Here is a 17,285-nt window from a genome sequence, read left to right on the forward strand (position 1 = left end):
CGGGCTCCTCGGACGAAACAACCCCCCGGGCTCCCCGGACGAAACACCCCCCCGGGCTCCTCGGACGAAACACCCCCCCGGGCTCCTCGTACGAAACACCCCCCCGGGCTCCTCGGACGAAACACCACCCCGGGCTCCCCAGACGAAACACCCCCCCGGGCTCCCCGGACGAAACACCACCCCGGGCTCCCCGGACGAAACACCCCCCCGGGCTCCCCGGAAGAAACACCACGCCGGGCTCCCCGGACGAAACACCCCCCCGGGCTCCCCGGACAAAACACCCCCATGGCCTGCCCGGACGAAACACCCCCGCGGGCTCCCCGGACGAATCACCCCCCCGGGCTGCTCCTCGAAACACCCCCCTGGACTGCTCCTCGAAACACCCCCCCGGGCTGCTCCTCGAAACACCCCCCTGGGCTGCTCCTCGAAACACCCCCCCCGGGCTGCTCCGTGAAACACCCCCCCGGGCTGCTCCGCGAAACACCCCCCCGGGCTTCTCCTCGAAACACGCCCCCGGGCTGCTCTGCGAAACACAACCCCGGGCTGCTCCGCGAAACACCCCCCCGGGCTGCTCCGCGAAACACCCCCCTGGGCTGCTCCGCGAAACACCCCCCTGGTCTGCTTCGATAAACAGCCCCCCGGGCTGCTCCACAAAACAACCCCCCGGGCTGCTCCTCAAAACACCACCCCCCCGGGCTGCTCCTCGAAACACCGCCCCCCGGCTGCTCCTCGAAATACCCCCCCGGGCTGCTCCTCGATACACCCCCCCGGGCTGCTCCTCAAATCACCCGCCCGGGCTGCTCCTCGAAACACCCCCCCGGGCTGCTCCTCAAAACCCCCCAACGGGCTGCTCCTCGAAACACCCCCCCGGGCTGCTCCTCGAAACACCCCCCCGGGCTGCTCCTCAAAACACCCCCCCGGGCTGCTCCTCGAAACACCCTCCCGGGCTGCTCCGCGAAACACCCCCCCCGGGCTGCTCCGCGAATCACAACACCGGGCTGCTCCTCGAAACACCACCCCGGGCTGCTCCGCGAAACACCCCCCGGGCTGCTCCTCGAAACACCCCCCCGGGCTGCTCCGCGAAACACCCCCCCGGGCTGCTCCTCGAAACACACCCCCGGGCTGCTCCTTGAAAAACACCCCCAGGCTGCTCCGCGAAACACCCCCCCGGGCTGCTCCTCGAAACACACCCCGGGCTGCTGCTCAAAACACACCCCCGGGCTGCAACTCGAAACACACCCCCGGGCTGCTCCTCGAAACACCCCCCCGGGCTGCTCCTCGAAGCACCCCCCCGGTCTTCTGCTCAAAAGACCCCCCCGGGCTGCTCCTCGAAACACCCCCCGGGCAGCTCCTCGAAACACCCCCCCGGGCTGCTCCTCGAAACACACTCCCGGGCTGCTCCACGAAACACCCCCCCCGGGCTGCTCCGCGTAACAGCCACCCGGCCTGCTCCTCAAAACACCCCCCCGGGCTGCTCCGCGTAACAGCCCCCCGGGCTGCTCCTCGAAACACCCCCCCGGGCTGCTCCTCAAAACACCCCCCCGGGCTGCTCCGCGAAACACCCACCCCGGGCTGCTCCGCGAAAAACCCCCCCGGGCATTTCCGTGAAACACACCCCCGGGCTGCTCCTCGAAACACCCCCCCTGGCAGCTCCTCGAAACCCCCCCCCGGGCTGCTCCTCGAAACACCCCCCTGGGCTGCTCCTTGAAACACCCCCCCGGGCTGCTCCTCGAGACACGCCCCCGGGCTGCTCCTCGAAACACCCCCCCGGGCTGCTCCACGAAACAACCCTCCAGGCTGCTCCTCGAAACACCCCCCCGGGCTGCTCCTCGAAAACCCCCCCCGAGCTGCTCCTCAAAACACCACCCTGGGCTGCTCCTCGAAACACCCGCCCCAGGCTGCTCCGCGAAACACCCCCCCCCGTGCTGCTCTCCAAAACACCCCCCCGGGCTGCTCCTCGAAACACCCCCCCGGGCTGCTCCTCGAAACACCCCCCTGGGCTGCTCCTCGAAACACCCCCCCGGGCTGCTCCGTGAAACACCCCCCTGGGCTGCTCCGCGAAACACCCCCACGGGCTTCTCCTCGAAACACACCCCCGGGCTGCTCTGCGAAACACACCTCCGGGCTGCTCCGTGATACACCCCCCGGGCTGCTCCGCAAAACACCCCCCCGGGCTGCTCCGCGATACACCCCTCCGGGCAGCTCCTCGAAACACACCCCGGGCTGCTCCTCGAAACACCCCCCCGGGCTGCAACTCGAAACACCCCCCCGGGCTGCTCCGCGAAACACCCATCCGGGCTGCTCCTCGAAACACCCCCCCGGGCTGCTCCTCGAAACACCCCCCCGGACTGCTCCTCGAAACAACCCCCCGGGCTGCTCCTCGAAACACCCCCCCCGGGCTGCTCCGCGTAACACCCCCCCGGGCTGCTCCTCGAAACACCCCCCCGGGCTGCTCCTCAAAACACCCCCCTGGGCTGCTCCGTGAAACACCCACCCCTTGCTGCTCCGCGAAACACCCCCCCGGGCATTTCCGCGAAACACCACCCCGGACTGCTCCTCGAAACACCCCCCCTGGCAACTCCTCGAAACCCCCCCCCCAGGCTGCTCCTCGAAACACCCCCCTGGGCTGCTCCTTGAAACACCCCCCCGGGCTGCTCCTCGAGACACCCCCCCGGGCTGCTCCGCGAAACACCCATCCGGGCTGCTCCTCGAAACACCCCCCCGGGCTGCTCCTCGAAACACCCCCCCGGGCTGCTCCGCGAAACAGCCCCCCCGGGCTGCTCCGCGAATCACCCCCCCCGGGCTGCTCCTCGAAACACCCCCCCGGGCTGCTCCGCGAAACACCCCCCGGGCTCCTTGGACGAAACATCCCCCCGGGCTCCTCCGACGAAACACCCCCCCTGGCTCCTCGGACGAAACACCCCCCCGGGCTCCCCGGACGAAACACCCCCCCGGGCTCCTCGTACGAAACACCCCCCCGGGCTCCTCGGACGAAACACCCCCCCGGGCTCCATGGACGAAACACCCCCCCGGCTCCTCAGACGAAACACCCCCGCAGCCTACCCGGACGAAACACCGCCCCGGGCTCCCCGGAGGAAACACCCCCCCGGGCTCCTCGGACGAATCACTCCCCCGGGCTCCCCGGACGAAACACCCCCCCGGGCTCCTCAGATGAATCACCCCCCCGGGCTCCCAGGACGAAACACCCCCCCGGGCTCCCCGGACGAAACACCCCCCCGGGCTCCTCGGACGAAACCCCCCACCCGGGCACCCCGGACAAAACACCCCCCTCGGGCTCCCCGGAAGAAACACCCCGCCGGGCTCCCCGGATGAAACACCCCGCCGGGCTCCCCGGATGAAACACCCCGCCGGGCTCCCCGGACGAAACCCCCCCCGGGCTCACCAGAAGAAACACCCCCCCGGGCTCCCCGGACGAAACACCACCCCGGGCTCCTCGGACGAATCACCCCCATGGGCTCCCTGGACGAAACAGCCCCCCGGGCTCCTCCGACGAAACACCCCCCGGGCTCCTCGGACGAAACAACCCCCCGGGCTCCCCGGACGAAACACCCCCCCGGGCTCCTCGGATGAAACACCCCCCCGGGCTCCTCAGATGAAACACCCCACCCGGGCACCCCGGACGAAACACCCCCCTCGGGCTCCCCGGAAGAAACACCCCGCCGGGCTCCCGGAAGAAACCCCCCCCGGGCTCCCCGGAAGAAACACCCCCCCGGGCTCCCCGGACGAAACACCCCCCCGGGCTCCTCGGACGAATCACCCCCATGGGCTCCCTGGACGAAACAGCCCCCCGGGCTCCTCCGACGAAACACCCCCCCGGGCTCCTCGGACGAAACAACCCCCCGGGCTCCCCGGATGAAACACCCCCCCGGGCTCCTCGGACGAAACACACCCCCGGGCTCCTCGTACGAAACACCCCCCCAGGCTCCTCGGACGAAATACCACCCCGGGCTCCATGGACGAAACACCCCCCCTGGCTCCTCGGACGAAACACCCCCCTGGGCTCCCCGGACGAAACACCCCCCCGGGCTCCCCGGACGAAACACCCCCCCGGGCTCCCCGGACGAAACACCCCCCCGGGCTCCCCGGAAGAAACACCCCCCCGGGCTCCCCGGACGAAACACCCCCCGGGCTCTACGGACAAAACAACCCCATGGCCTGCCCGGACAAAACACCCCCGCGGGCTCCCCGGACGGAACACCCCCCCGGGCTCCCCGCTCGAAACAACCCCCGGGCTGCACAATGAAACACCCCCCCGGGCTGCTCCTCGAAACACCCCCCTGGACTGCTCCTCGAAACACACCCCCGGGCTGCTCCTCAAAACACCCCCCTGGGCTGCTCCGCGAAACACCCGCCCCTTGCTGCTCCGCGAAACACCCCCCCCCCGGGCTGCTCCTCGAAACACCCCCTGGGCTGCTCCTCGAAACACCCCCCCCGGGCTGCTCCGTGAAACATCCCCCCGGGCTGCTCCGCGAATCACCCCCCCGGGCTTCTCCTCGAAACACGCCCCCGGGCTGCTCTGCGAAACACACCCCCGGGCTGCTCCGCGAAACACCCCCCCAGGCTGCTCCGCGAAACACTCCCCTGGGCTGCTCCGCGAAACACCCCCCTGGTCTGCTTCGATAAACAGCCCCCCGAGCTGCTCCACAAAACCCCCCGGGCTGCTCCTCGAAACACCACCCCCCGGGCTGCTCCTCGAAACACCGCCCCCCGGCTGCTCCTCGAAACACCCCCCCGGGCTGCTCCTCGATACAACACCCCGGGTTGCTCCGCGTAACACCCCCCCGGGCTGATCCTCAAAACACCCCCCCGGGCTGCTCCTCGATACACCACCCCGGGCTGCTCCTCAAAACACCCGCCCGGGCTGCTCCTCGAAACACCCCCCCGGGCTGCTCCTCAAAACCCCCCAACGGGCTGCTCCTCGAAACACCCCCCCCGGGCTGCTACGCGAAATACCCCCCCGGGCTGCTCCTTGAAACACCCCCCCGGGCTGCTCCGCGAAACACCCCCGGGCTGCTCCACGAACCCCCCTCCCTCGGGCTGCTCCTCGAAACACCCCCCCGGGCTGCTCCGCGAAACACCCCCCGGGCTGCTCCTCGAAACACACCCCCGGGCTGCTCCGCGAAACACCCCCCCGGGCTGCACCTCGAAACACACCCCCGGGCTGCTCCTTGAAACACCCCCCCGGGCTGCTCCGCGAAACACCCCCCCGGGCTGCTCCTCGAAACACACCCCGGGCTGCTGCTCGAAACACCCCCCCGGGCTGCAACTCGAAACACACCCCCGGGCTGCTCCTCGAAACACCCCCCCGGGCTGCTCCTCGAAACACCCCCCCGGTCTGCTGCTCAAAAGACACCCCCGGGCTGCTCCTCGAAACACCCCCCGGGCTGCTCCTCGAAACACCCCCCCGGGCTGCTCCTCGAAACACCCCCCGGGCTGCTCCGCGAAACACACCCCCGGGCTGCTCCGCGAAGCACCCCCCCGGGCTGCTCCTCGAAACACCCCCCCGGGCTCCTCGGACGAAACACCCCCCGTGCTCCATGGACAAAACCCCCCCCCGGCTCCTCGGACGAAACACCCACCCCGGGCTCCCCGGACGAAACACCCCCCCGGGCTCCTCGGACGAATCACCCCCCCGGGCTCCCTGGACGAAACACCCCCCCGGGCTCCTCCGACGAAACACCCCCCCGGGCTCCTCGGACGAAACAACCCCCCGGGCTCCCCGGACGAAACACCCCCCCGGGCTCCTCGGACGAAACACCCCCCCGGGCTCCTCGTACGAAACAGCCCCCCGGGCTCCTCTGACGAAACACCACCCCGGGCTCCATGGACGAAACAACCCCCCTGGCTCCTCGGACGAAACACCCCCCAGGGCTCCCCGGACGAAACACCCCCCTGGGCTCACCGGACAAAACACCACCCCAGGCTCCCCGGACGAAACACCCCACCGGGCTCCCCGGAAGAAACACCCCGCCGGGCTCCCCGGACGAAACACCCCCCCGGGCTCCCCGGACAAAACACCCCCATGGCCTGCCCGGACGAAACACCCCCGCGGGCTCCTCGGACGAAACACCCCCCCGGGCTGCCCGCTCGAAACAACCCCCGGGCTGCTCCACGAAACACCCCCCCGGGCTGCTCCTCGAAACACCCCCCTGGACTGCTCCTCGAAACACCCCCCCGGGCTGCTCCTCAAAACACCTCCCTGGGCTGCTCCGCGAAACACCCGCCCCCAGCTGCTCCGCGAAACACCCCCCCCGGGCTGCTCCCCGAAACAACCCCCTGGGCTGCTCCTCGAAAAACCCCCCCCGGGCTGCTCCGTGAAACACCCCCCCGGGCTGCTCCGCGAAACACCCCCCCGGGCTTCTCCTCGAAACACGCCCCCGGGCTGCTCTGCGAAACACACCCCCGGGCTGCTCCGCGAAACACCCCCCCGGGCTGCTCCGCGAAACACCCCCCTGGGCTGCTCCGCGAAACACCCCCCTGGTCTGCTTCGATAAACAGCCCCCCGGGCTGCTCCACAAAACAACCCCCGGGCTGCTCCTCGAAACACCACCCCCCGGGCTGCTCCTCGAAACACCGCCCCCCGGCTGCTCCTCGAAATACCCCCCGGGCTGCTCCTCGATACACCCCCCCGGGCTGCTCCGCGTAACACCCCCCCGGGCTGCTCCTCGATACACCCCTCCGGGCTGCTCCTCAAATCACCCGCCCGGGCTGCTCCTCGAAACACCCCCCCGGGCTGCTCCTCAAAACCCCCCAACGGGCTGCTCCTCGAAACACCCTCCCGGGCTGCTCCTCGAAACACCCCCCCGGGCTGCTCCGCGAAACACCCATCCGGGCTGCTCCTCGAAACACCCCCCCGGGCTGCTCCTCGAAACACCCCCCCGGGCTGCTCCGCGAAACACCCCCCCCGGGCTGCTCCGCGAATCACAACACCGGGCTGCTCCTCAAAACACCCCCCCGGGCTGCTCCGCGAAACACCCCCCGGGCTGCTCCTCGAAACACACCCCCAGGCTGCTCCTTGAAACACCCCCCCAGGCTGCTCCGCGAAACACCCCCCCGGGCTGCTCCTCGAAACACACCCCGGGCTGCTGCTCAAAACACCCCCCCGGGCTGCAACTCGAAACACACCCCCGGGCTGCTCCGCGTAACAGCCCCCCGGGCTGCTCCTCAAAACACCCCCCCGGGCTGCTCCGCGTAACAGCCCCCCGGGCTGCTCCTCGAAACACCCCCCCAGGCTGCTCCTCGAAACACACTCCCGGGCTGCTCCGCGAAGCACCCCCCCGGGCTGCTCCTCAAACCACCCCCCCGGGCTGCTCCGCGAAACACCCCCCCCGGGCTGCTCTGCGTAACAGCCCCCCGGGCTGCACCTCAAAACACCCCCCCGGGCTGCTCCGCGTAACAGCCCCCCGGGCTGCTCCTCGAAACACCCCCCCGGGCTGCTCCTCAAAACACCCCCCCGGGCTGCTCCGCGAAACACCCACCCCGGGCTGCTCCGCGAAAAACCCCCCCGGGCATTTCCGTGAAACACACACCCGGGCTGCTCCTCGAAACAGCCCCCCTGGCAGCTCCTCGAAACCCCACCCCGGGCTGCTCCTCGAAACACCCCCCTGGGCTGCTCCTTGAAACACCCCCCCGGGCTGCTCCTCGAGACACGCCCCCGGGCTGCTCCTCGAAACACCCCCCCGGGCTGCTCCTCGAAACAACCCTCCAGGCTGCTCCTCGAAACAGCCCCCCGGGCTGCTCCTCGAAAAACCACCCCGGGCTGCTACTCAAAACACCCCCCTGGGCTGCTCCGCGAAACACCCGCCCCGGGCTGCTCCGCGAAACACCCCCCCCGTGTTGCTCCCCGAAACACCCCCCCGGGCTGCTCCTCGAAACAACCCCCCGGGCTGCTCCTCGAAACACCCCCCTGGGCTGCTCCTCGAAACACCCCCCCGGGCTGCTCCGTGAAACACCCCCCTGGGCTGCTCCGCGAAACACCCCCCCGGGCTTCTCCTCGAAACACACACCAGGGCTGCTCTGCGAAACACACCCCCGGGCTGCTCCGTGATACACCCCCCGGGCTGCTCCGCGAAACACCCCCCCGGGCTGCTCCGCGAAACACCCCCCTGGGCTGCTTCATTAAACAGCCCCCCGGGCTGCTCCGCAAAACACCCCCATGGGCTGCTTCGTTAAACAGCCCCCCGGGCTGCTCCGCAAAACACCCCCACGGGCGGCTCCTCGAAACACCACCACCCGGGCTGCTCCTCAAAACACCGCCCCCCGGCTGCTCCTCGAAACACCCCCCCGGGCTGCTCCTCGATACACCACCCCGGGCTGCTCCGCGTAACACACCCCCGGGCTGCTCCTCAAAACACCCCCCCATGCTGCCCCGCGAAACACCCCCCCGGGCTGCTCCTCGAAACACCCCCCCGGGCTGCTCCTCGAAACACCCCCCCGGGCTGCTCCGCAAAACACCCCCCCGGGCTGCTCCGCGAAACACCCCCCCGGTCAGCTCCGCGAAACAGACACCCGGGCAGCTCCTCGAAACCCCCCGCCGGGCTGCTCCTCGAAATCCCCCCCCGGGCTGCTCCGCGAAACAGCCCCCTGGGCTGCTCCGCGAAACACCCCCCCGGGCTTCTCCTCGAAACACCCCCCCGGGCTGCTCCTCGAAACACCCCCCCGGGCTGCTCCGCGTAACACCCCCCCGGGCTGCTCCTCAAAACACCCACCCGGGCTGCTCCTCGAAACAACCCCCCGTGCTGCTCCGCGAAACACCCCCCCGGGCTGCTCCTCGAAACCCCCCAACGGGCTGCTCCTCGAAAACCCCCCCCGGGCTGCTCCGCGAAACACCCATCCGGGCTGCTCATCGAAACAACCTCCCGGGCTGCTCCTCGAAACACCCCCCCGGGCTGCTCCGCGAAACTCCTCCCCCGGGCCGCTCCTCGAAACCCCCCCCCAGGCTTCTCCGCGAAACACCCCCCCCGGGCTGCTCCGCGAATCACCCCCCGGGCTGCTCCGCAAAACACCCCTCCGGGCTGCTCCGCGAAACATCCCCTCGGCCAGCTCCGCGAAACACCCCCCCGGGCTGCTCCTCGAAACAGCCCCCCCCGGCTGCTCCGCAAAACTCCCCCCCGGGCTGCTCATCGAAACACCCCACCCGGGCTGCTCCTCGAAACACCCCCTGGGGCTGGTCCGCAACACACCCCCCCGGGCCGCTGCTCGAAACCCCCCTATGGGCTGCTCCGCAAAACACCCCACCGGGCTGCTCATCGAAACACTCCCCCGGGCTGCTCCTCAAAATACCCCCCCGGGCTGCTCCGCGAAACACCCCCCCGGCTGCTCCGCAAAACAGCCCCCCGGGCTGCTCCGCAAAACACCCCCCCGGGTTGCTCCTCGAAATACCCCCCCGGGCTTCTCCTCGAAAACCCACCCCCCGGGGCTGCTCCTCGATACACCCCCCCGGGCTGCTCCTCGATACACCCCCCCGGGCTGCTCCTCGAAACACCCCCCCGGGCTGCTCCTCGAAACACTCCCCCGGGCTGCTCCGCGAAACACCCCCCAGGGCTGCTCCCCGAAACACTCCCCCCCGGGCTGCTCCTCGGAACACCACCCCGGGCTGCTCCTCGAAACACACCCCCCGGGCTGCTCCGCGAAACGCCCCCCCGGGCTGCTCCACAAAACAGCCCCCCGGCTGCTCCGCGAAACACCCCCCGGGCTGCTCCGCGAAACACCCCCCCGGGCTTCTCCTCGAAACACTCCCACAGGCTGCTCCGCGAAAACCCCCCCCGGGCTGCGCCGCGAAACACACACCCGGGCTGCTCCGCGAAACACCCCCCCGGGCTGCTCCACGAAACAACCTCCCGTCTGCTCCACGAAACACCCCCCCGGGCTGCTCCTCGAAACAGCCCCACGGGCTGCTACTCGAAACACCACCCCGGGCTGCTGCTCGAAACACCCCCGCCGGGCTGCTCCGTGTAACACCCCCCGGGCTGCTCCTCGAAACAATCCCCGGGCTGCTCCTCAAAACACCCTCCCGGGCTGCTCCGCGAAACACCCCCCTGGGCTGCTCTTCGAAACACCCCCCCGGGCAGCTCCTCGAAACCTCCCCCCGGGCTGCTCCTCGAAATCAGGAGGGTGAAGCAGGAGAAGCAGAAGAAGGAGAAGGAGAAGGCGAAGTCTGGAGGGTGAATCAGAAGAAGCAGAAGAAGGAGAAGGAGAAGGTGAAGTCTGGAGGGTGAATCAGAAGAAGCAGAAGAAGGAGATGGAGAAGGTGAAGTCTGGAGGGTGAATCAGAAGAAGCAGAAGAAGGCGAAGGAGGAGGTGAAGTCTGGAGGGTGAATCAGCAGAAGCAGAAGAAGGAGAAGGAGAAGGTGATGTCTGGAGGCTGAAGCAGAAGAAGCAGAAGAAGGAGAAGGAGAAGGTGATGTCTGGAGGGTGAAGCAGAAGAAGTAGAAGAAGGAGAAGGGGAAGTCTGGAGGGTGAATCAGAAGAAGGAGAAGAAGGAGAAGGAGAAGGTGACGTCTGGAGGGTGAAGCAGCAGAGGCAGAAGAAGGAGAAGGAGAAGGTGAAGTCTGGAGTGTGAATCAGAAGAAGCAGAAGAATGAGAAGGAGAAGGTGAAGTCTGGAGGGTGAATCAGAAGAAGCAGAAGAAGGAGAAGGAGAAGGTGAAGTCTGGAGGGTGAATCAGAAGAAGCAGAAGAAGGAGAAGGAGAAGGTGAAGTCAGGAGGGTGAATCAGAAGAAGGAGAAGGAGAAGGTGAAGTCTCGAGGGTGAATCCGAAGAAGCAGAAGAAGGAGAAGGAGAAGGTGAAGTCTAAAGGGTGAATCAGAAGAAGCAGAAGAAGGAGAAGGAGAAGGTGAAGTCTGGAGGGTGAATCAGAAGAAGTTGAAGAAGGAGATGGAGAAGGTGAAGTCTGGAGGGTGAATCAGAAGAAGTAGAAGAAGGAGAAGGAGAAGGTGAAGTCTGGAGGGTGAATCAGATGAAGCAGAAGAAGGAGATGGAGAAGCTGAAGTCTGGAGGGTGAAGCAGAAGAAGCAGAAGAAGGAGAAGGAGATGGTGAAGTCAGGTGGGTGAATCAGAAGGAGTAGAAGAAGGAGAAGGTGAAGGTGAAGTCTGGAGGGTGAAGCAGAAGGAGCAGAAGAAGGAGAAGGAGAAGGTGAAGTCTGGAGGGTGAATCACAAGAAGCAGAAGAAGGAGAAGGAGAAGGTGAAGTCAGGAGGGTGAAGCAGAAGAAGTAGACGAAGGAGAAGGAGGAGGTGAAGTCTGGAGGGTGAATCAGAAGAAGCAGAAGAAGGAGAAGGAGAAGGTGAATTCTGGAGAGTGAATCAGAAGAAGCAGAAGAAGGAGATGGAGAAGGTGAAGTCTGGAGGGTGAAGCAGAAGAAGCAGAACAAGGAGAAGGAGAAGGTGAAGTCTGGAGGGTGAATCAGAAGAAGTAGAAGAAGGAGAAGGTGAAGTCTGGAGGGTGAAGCAGAAGAAGCAGATGAAGGAGAAGGAGAAGGTGAAGTCTGGAGGGTGAATCAGAAGAAGCAGAAGAAGTAGAAGGAGAAGGTGAAGTCAGGAGGGTGAATCAGAAGAAGTAGATGAAGGAGAAGCAGAAGGTGAAGTCTGGAGGGTGAATCAGAAGACGTAGAAGAAGGAGAAGGAGAAGGTGAAGTCTGGAGGGTGAAGCAGAAGAAGCAGAAGAAGGAGAAGGAGAAGGTGAAGTCTGGAGGGTGAATCAGAAGAAGCAGAAGAAGGAGAAGAAGAAGGTGAAGTCAGGAGGGTGAATCAGAAGAAGCAGAAGAAGTAGAAGGAGAAGGTGAAGTCAGGAGGGTGAATCAGAAGAAGTAGATGAAGGAGAAGGAGAAGGTGAAGTCAGGTGGCTGAATCAGAAGAAGCAGAAGAAGGAGAAGGAGAAGGTGAAGTCTGGAGGGTGAATCAGAAGAAGCAGAAGAAGGAGAAGCAAAAGGTGAAGTCTGGAGGGTGAATCAGAAGAAGTAGAAGAAGGAGAAGGAGAAGGTGAAGTCTGGAGGGTGAAGCAGAAGAAGTAGAAGAAGTAGCAGGCGAAGGTGAAGTCTGGAGGGTGAATCAGAAGAAGTAGAAGAAGGAGAAGGCGAAGGTGAAGTCTGGAGGTTGAAGCAGAAGAAGAAGGAGAAGGAGAAGGCGAAGGTGAAGCCTGGAGGGTGAATCAGAAGAAGTAGAAGAAGGAGAAGGAGAAGGTGAAGTCTGGAGGGTGAATCAGAAGAAGCAGAAGAAGGAGAAGGAGAAGCTGAAGTCTGGAGGGTCAAGCAGCAGAAGTAGAAGAAGGAGAAGGAGATGGTGAAGTCAGCTGGGTGAATCAGAAGTAGTAGAAGAAGGAGAAGGTGAAGGTGAAGTCTGGAGGGTGAAGCAGAAGAAGCAGAAGAAGGAGAAGGAGAAGGTGAAGTCTGGAGGGTGAATCAGAAGAAGCAGAAGAAGGAGAAGGAGAAGGTGAATTCTGGAGGGTGAATCAGAAGAAGCAGAAGAAGGAGATGGAGAAGGTGAGGTCTGGAGGGTGAATCAGAAGAAGCAGAAGAAGGAGAAGGAGAAGGTGAAGTCTGCAGGGTGAATCAGAAGAAGCAGAAGAAGGAGATGGAGAAGGTGAAGTCTGGAGGGTGAAGCAGAAGAAGTAGAAGAAGGAGAAGGAGAAGGTGAAGTCTGGAGGGTGAATCAGAAGAAGCAGAAGAAGGAGATGGAGATGGTGAAGTCTGGAGGGTGAAGCAGAAGAAGCAGAAGAAGGAGAAGGAGAAGGTGAAGTCTGGAAGGTGAAACAGAAGAAGTAGAAGAAGGAGAAGGAGTAGGTGAAGTCTGGAGGGTGAATCAGAAGTAGCAGAAGAAGGAGAAGGAGAAGGTGAAGTCTGGAGGGTGAATCAGAAGAACCAGAAGAAGGAGAAGGAGAAGGTGAAGTCTGAAGGGTGAATCAGAAGAAGCAGAAGAAGGAGAAGAAGACGGTGAAGTCAGGAGGGTGAATCAGAAGAAGCAGAAGAAGTAGAAGGAGAAGGAGAAGTCAGGAGGTTGAATCAGAAGAAGTAGATGAAGGAGAAGGAGAAGGTGAAGTCAGGAGGGTGAATCAGAAGAAGCAGAAGAAGGAGAAGGAGAAGGTGAAGTCTGGAGGCTGAATCAGAAGAAGCAGAAGAAGGAGAAGGAGAAGGTGAAGTCTGCAGGGTGAATCAGAAGAAGTAGAAGAAGGAGAAGGTGAAGGTGAAGTCCGGAGGGTGAAGCAGAAGAAGTAGAAGAAGGAGAAGGCGAAGGTGAAGTCTGGAGGGTGAATCAGAAGAAGTAGAAGAAGTAGAAGGCGAAGGTGAAGTCTGGAGGGTGAAGCAGAAGAAGTAGCAGAAGGAGAAGGCGAAGGTGAAGTCTGGAGGGTGAATCAGAAGAAGTAGAAGGAGAAGGAGAAGGTGAAGTCTGGAGGGTGAATCAGAAGAAGCAGAAGAAGGAGAAGGAGAAGCTGAAGTCTGGAGGGTGAAGCAGCAGAAGTAGAAGAAGGAGATGGAGAAGGTGGAGTCAGGAGGGTGAATCAGAAGAAGTAGAAGAAGGAGAAGGAGAAGCTGAAGTCTGGAGAGTGATGCAGCAGAAGTACAAGAAGGAGATGGAGAAGGTGAAGTCAGGAGATTGAATCAGAAGTAGTAGAAGAAGGAGAAGGCGAAGGTGAAGTCTGGAGGGTGAAGCAGAAGAAGTAGAAGAAGGAGAAGGCGAAGGTGAAGTCTGGAGGGTGAAGCAGAAGAAGCAGAAGTAAGAGAAGGAGAAGGTGAAGTCTGGAGGGTGAATCAGAAGAAGCAGAAGAAGGAGAAGGAGAAGGTGAAGTCAGCAGGGTGAAGCAGAAGAAGTAGAAGAAGGAGAAGGAGAAGGTGAAGTCTGGAGGGTGAATCAGAAGAAGCAGAAGAAGGAGAAGGAGAAGCTGAATTCTGGAGGGTGAATCAGAAGAAGCAGAAGAAGGAGATGGAGAAGGTGAAGTCTGGAGGGTGAAGCAGAAGAAGCAGAAGAAGGAGAAGGAGAAGGTGAAGTCTGGAGGGTGAATCAGAAGAAGTAGAAGAAGGAGAAGGAGAAGGTGAAGTCTGGAGGGTGAATCAGAAGAAGCAGAAGAAGGAGAAGGAGAAGGTGAAGCCTGGAGGGTGAATCAGAAGAAGCAGAAGAAGGAGATGGAGAAGGTGAAGTCTGGAGGGTGAAGCAGAAGATGCAGAAAAAGGAGAAGGAGAAGATGAAGTCTGGAGGGTGAATCAGAAGAAGTAGAAGAAGGAGAAGGAGAAGGGGAAGTCAAGAGGGTGAAGCACAAGAAGTAGAAGAAGGAGAAGGAGAAGGTGAAGTCTGGAGGGTTTATCAGAAGAAGCAGAAGAAGGAGAAGGCGAAGGTGAAGTCTGTAGGGTGAATCAGAAGAAGTAGAAGAAGGAGAAGGCGATGGTGAAGTCTGGAGGGTGAAGCAGAAGAAGTAGCAGAAGGAGAAGGCGAAGGTGAAGTCTGGAGGGTGAATCAGAAGAAGTAGAAGTTGGAGAAGGAGAAGGTGAAGTCTGGAGGGTGAATCAGAAGAAGCAGAAGAAGGAGAAGGAGAAGCTGAAGTCTGGAGGGTGAAGCAGCAGAAGTAGAAGAAGGAGATGGAGAAGGTGAAGTCAGGAGGGTGAATCAGAAGAAGCAGATGAAGGAGAAGGAGAAGGGGAAGTCAAGAGGGTGAAGCACAAGAAGTAGAAGAAGGAGAAGGAGAAGGTGAAGTCTGGAGGGTGAATCAGAAGAAGCAGAAGAAGGAGATGGAGAAGGTGAAGTCTGGAGGGTGAAGCAGAAAAAGCAGAAGATGGAGAAGGAGAAGGTGAAGTCTGGAGGGTGAATCAGAAGAAGTAGAAGAAGGAGAAGGAGAAGGTGAAGTCTGGAGGGTGAATCAGAAGAAGCAGAAGAAGGAGAAGGAGAAGGTGAAGTCTGGAAGGTGAATCAGAAGAACCAGAAGAAGGAGAAGGAGAAGGTGAAGTCTGGAGGGTGAATCAGAAGAAGCAGAAGAAGGAGAAGAAGAAGGTGAAGTCAGGAGGGTGAATCAGAAGAAGCAGAAGAAGTAGAAGGAGAAGGAGAAGTCAGGAGGGTGAATCAGAAGAAGTAGATGAAGGAGAAGGAGAAGGTGAAGTCAGGAGGGTGAATAAGAAGAAGCAGAAGAAGGAGAAGGAGAAGGTGAAGTCTGGAGGCTGAATCAGAAGAAGCAGAAGAAGTAGAAGGAGAAGGTGAAGTCAGGAGGGTGAATCAGAAGAAGTAGATGAAGGAGAAGCAGAAGGTGAAGTCTGGAGGGTGAATCAGAAGACGTAGAAGAAGGAGAAGGAGAAGGTGAAGTCTGGAGGGTGAAGCAGAAGAAGCAGAAGAAGGAGAAGGAGAAGGTGAAGTCTGGAGGGTGAATCAGAAGAAGCAGAAGAAGGAGAAGAAGAAGGTGAAGTCAGGAGGGTGAATCAGAAGAAGCAGAAGAAGTAGAAGGAGAAGGTGAAGTCAGGAGGGTGAATCAGAAGAAGTAGATGAAGGAGAAGGAGAAGGTGAAGTCAGGTGGCTGAATCAGAAGAAGCAGAAGAAGGAGAAGGAGAAGGTGAAGTCTGGAGGGTGAATCAGAAGAAGCAGAAGAAGGAGAAGCAAATGGTGAAGTCTGGAGGGTGAATCAGAAGAAGTAGAAGAAGGAGAAGGAGAAGGTGAAGTCTGGAGGGTGAAGCAGAAGAAGTAGACGAAGGAGCAGGCGAAGGTGAAGTCTGGAGGGTGAATCAGAAGAAGTAGAAGAAGGAGAAGGCGAAGGTGAAGTCTGGAGGTTGAAGCAGAAGAAGAAGGAGAAGGAGAAGGCGAAGGTGAAGCCTGGAGGGTGAATCAGAAGAAGTAGAAGAAGGAGAAGGAGAAGGTGAAGTCTGTAGGGTGAATCAGAAGAAGTAGAAGAAGGAGAAGGCGATGGTGAAGTCTGGAGGGTGAAGCAGAAGAAGTAGCAGAAGGAGAAGGCGATGGTGAAGTCTGGAGGGTGAACCAGAAGAAGTAGAAGAAGGAGAAGGAGAAGGTGAAGTCTGGAGGGTGAATCAGAAGAAGCAGAAGAAGGAGAAGCTGAAGTCTGGAGGGTGAAGCAGCAGAAGTAGAAGAAGGAGATGGAGAAGGTGAAGTCAGGAGGGTGAATCAGATGAAGCAGAAGAAGGAGAAGGAGAAGGTGAAGTCAAGAGGGTGAAGCAGAAGAAGTAGAAGAAGGAGAAGGAGAAGGTGAAGTCTGGAGGGTGAATCAGAAGAAGCAGAAGAAGGAGATGGAGATGGTGAAGTCTGGAGGGTGAAGCAGAAGAAGTAGAAGAAGGAGAAGGAGAAGGTGAAGTCTGGAGGGTGAATCAGAAGAAGTAGAAGAAGGAGAAGGAGAAGGTGAAGCCTGGAGGGTGAATCAGAAGAAGCAGAAGAAGGAGATGGAGAAGGTGAAGTCTGGAGGGTGAAGCAGAAGAAGCAGAAGAAGGAGAAGGAGAAGATGAAGTCTGGAGGGTGAATCAGAAGAAGTAGAAGAAGGAGAAGGAGAAGGTGAAGTCTGGAGGGTGAAGCAGAAGAAGTAGAAGAAGGAGAAGGCGAAGGTGAAGTCTGTAGGGTGAATCAGAAGAAGTAGAAGAAGGAGAAGGCGATGGTGAAGTCTGGAGGGTGAAGCAGAAGAAGTAGCAGAAGGAGAAGGCGAAGGTGAAGTCTGGAGGGTGAATCAGAAGAAGTAGAAGTTGGAGAAGGAGAAGGTGAAGTCTGGAGGGTGAATCAGAAGAAGCAGAAGAAGGAGAAGGAGAAGCTGAAGTCTGGAGGGTGAAGCAGCAGAAGTAGAAGAAGGAGATGGAGAAGGTGAAGTCAGGAGGGTGAATCAGAAGAAGCAGATGAAGGAGAAGGAGAAGGGGAAGTCAAGAGGGTGAAGCACAAGAAGTAGAAGAAGGAGAAGGAGAAGGTGAAGTCTGGAGGGTGAATCAGAAGAAGCAGAAGAAGGAGATGGAGAAGGTGAAGTCTGGAGGGTGAAGCAGAAAAAGCAGAAGATGGAGAAGGAGAAGGTGAAGTCTGGAGGGTGAATCAGAAGAAGTAGAAGAAGGAGAAGGAGAAGGTGAAGTCTGGAGGGTGAATCAGAAGAAGCAGAAGAAGGAGAAGGAGAAGGTGAAGTCTGGAGGGTGAATCAGAAGAACCAGAAGAAGGAGAAGGAGAAGGTGAAGTCTGGAGGGTGAATCAGAAGAAGCAGAAGAAGGAGAAGAAGAAGGTGAAGTCAGGAGGGTGAATCAGAAGAAGCAGAAGAAGTAGAAGGAGAAGGAGAAGTCAGGAGGGTGAATCAGAAGAAGTAGATGAAGGAGAAGG

Source organism: Somniosus microcephalus, unplaced genomic scaffold (genome assembly GCF_052327205.1).
Source record: "Somniosus microcephalus isolate GS21.2 unplaced genomic scaffold, FLI_Smic_1.0 unresolved_chr6, whole genome shotgun sequence".
NCBI lineage: Eukaryota > Metazoa > Chordata > Chondrichthyes > Squaliformes > Somniosidae > Somniosus > Somniosus microcephalus.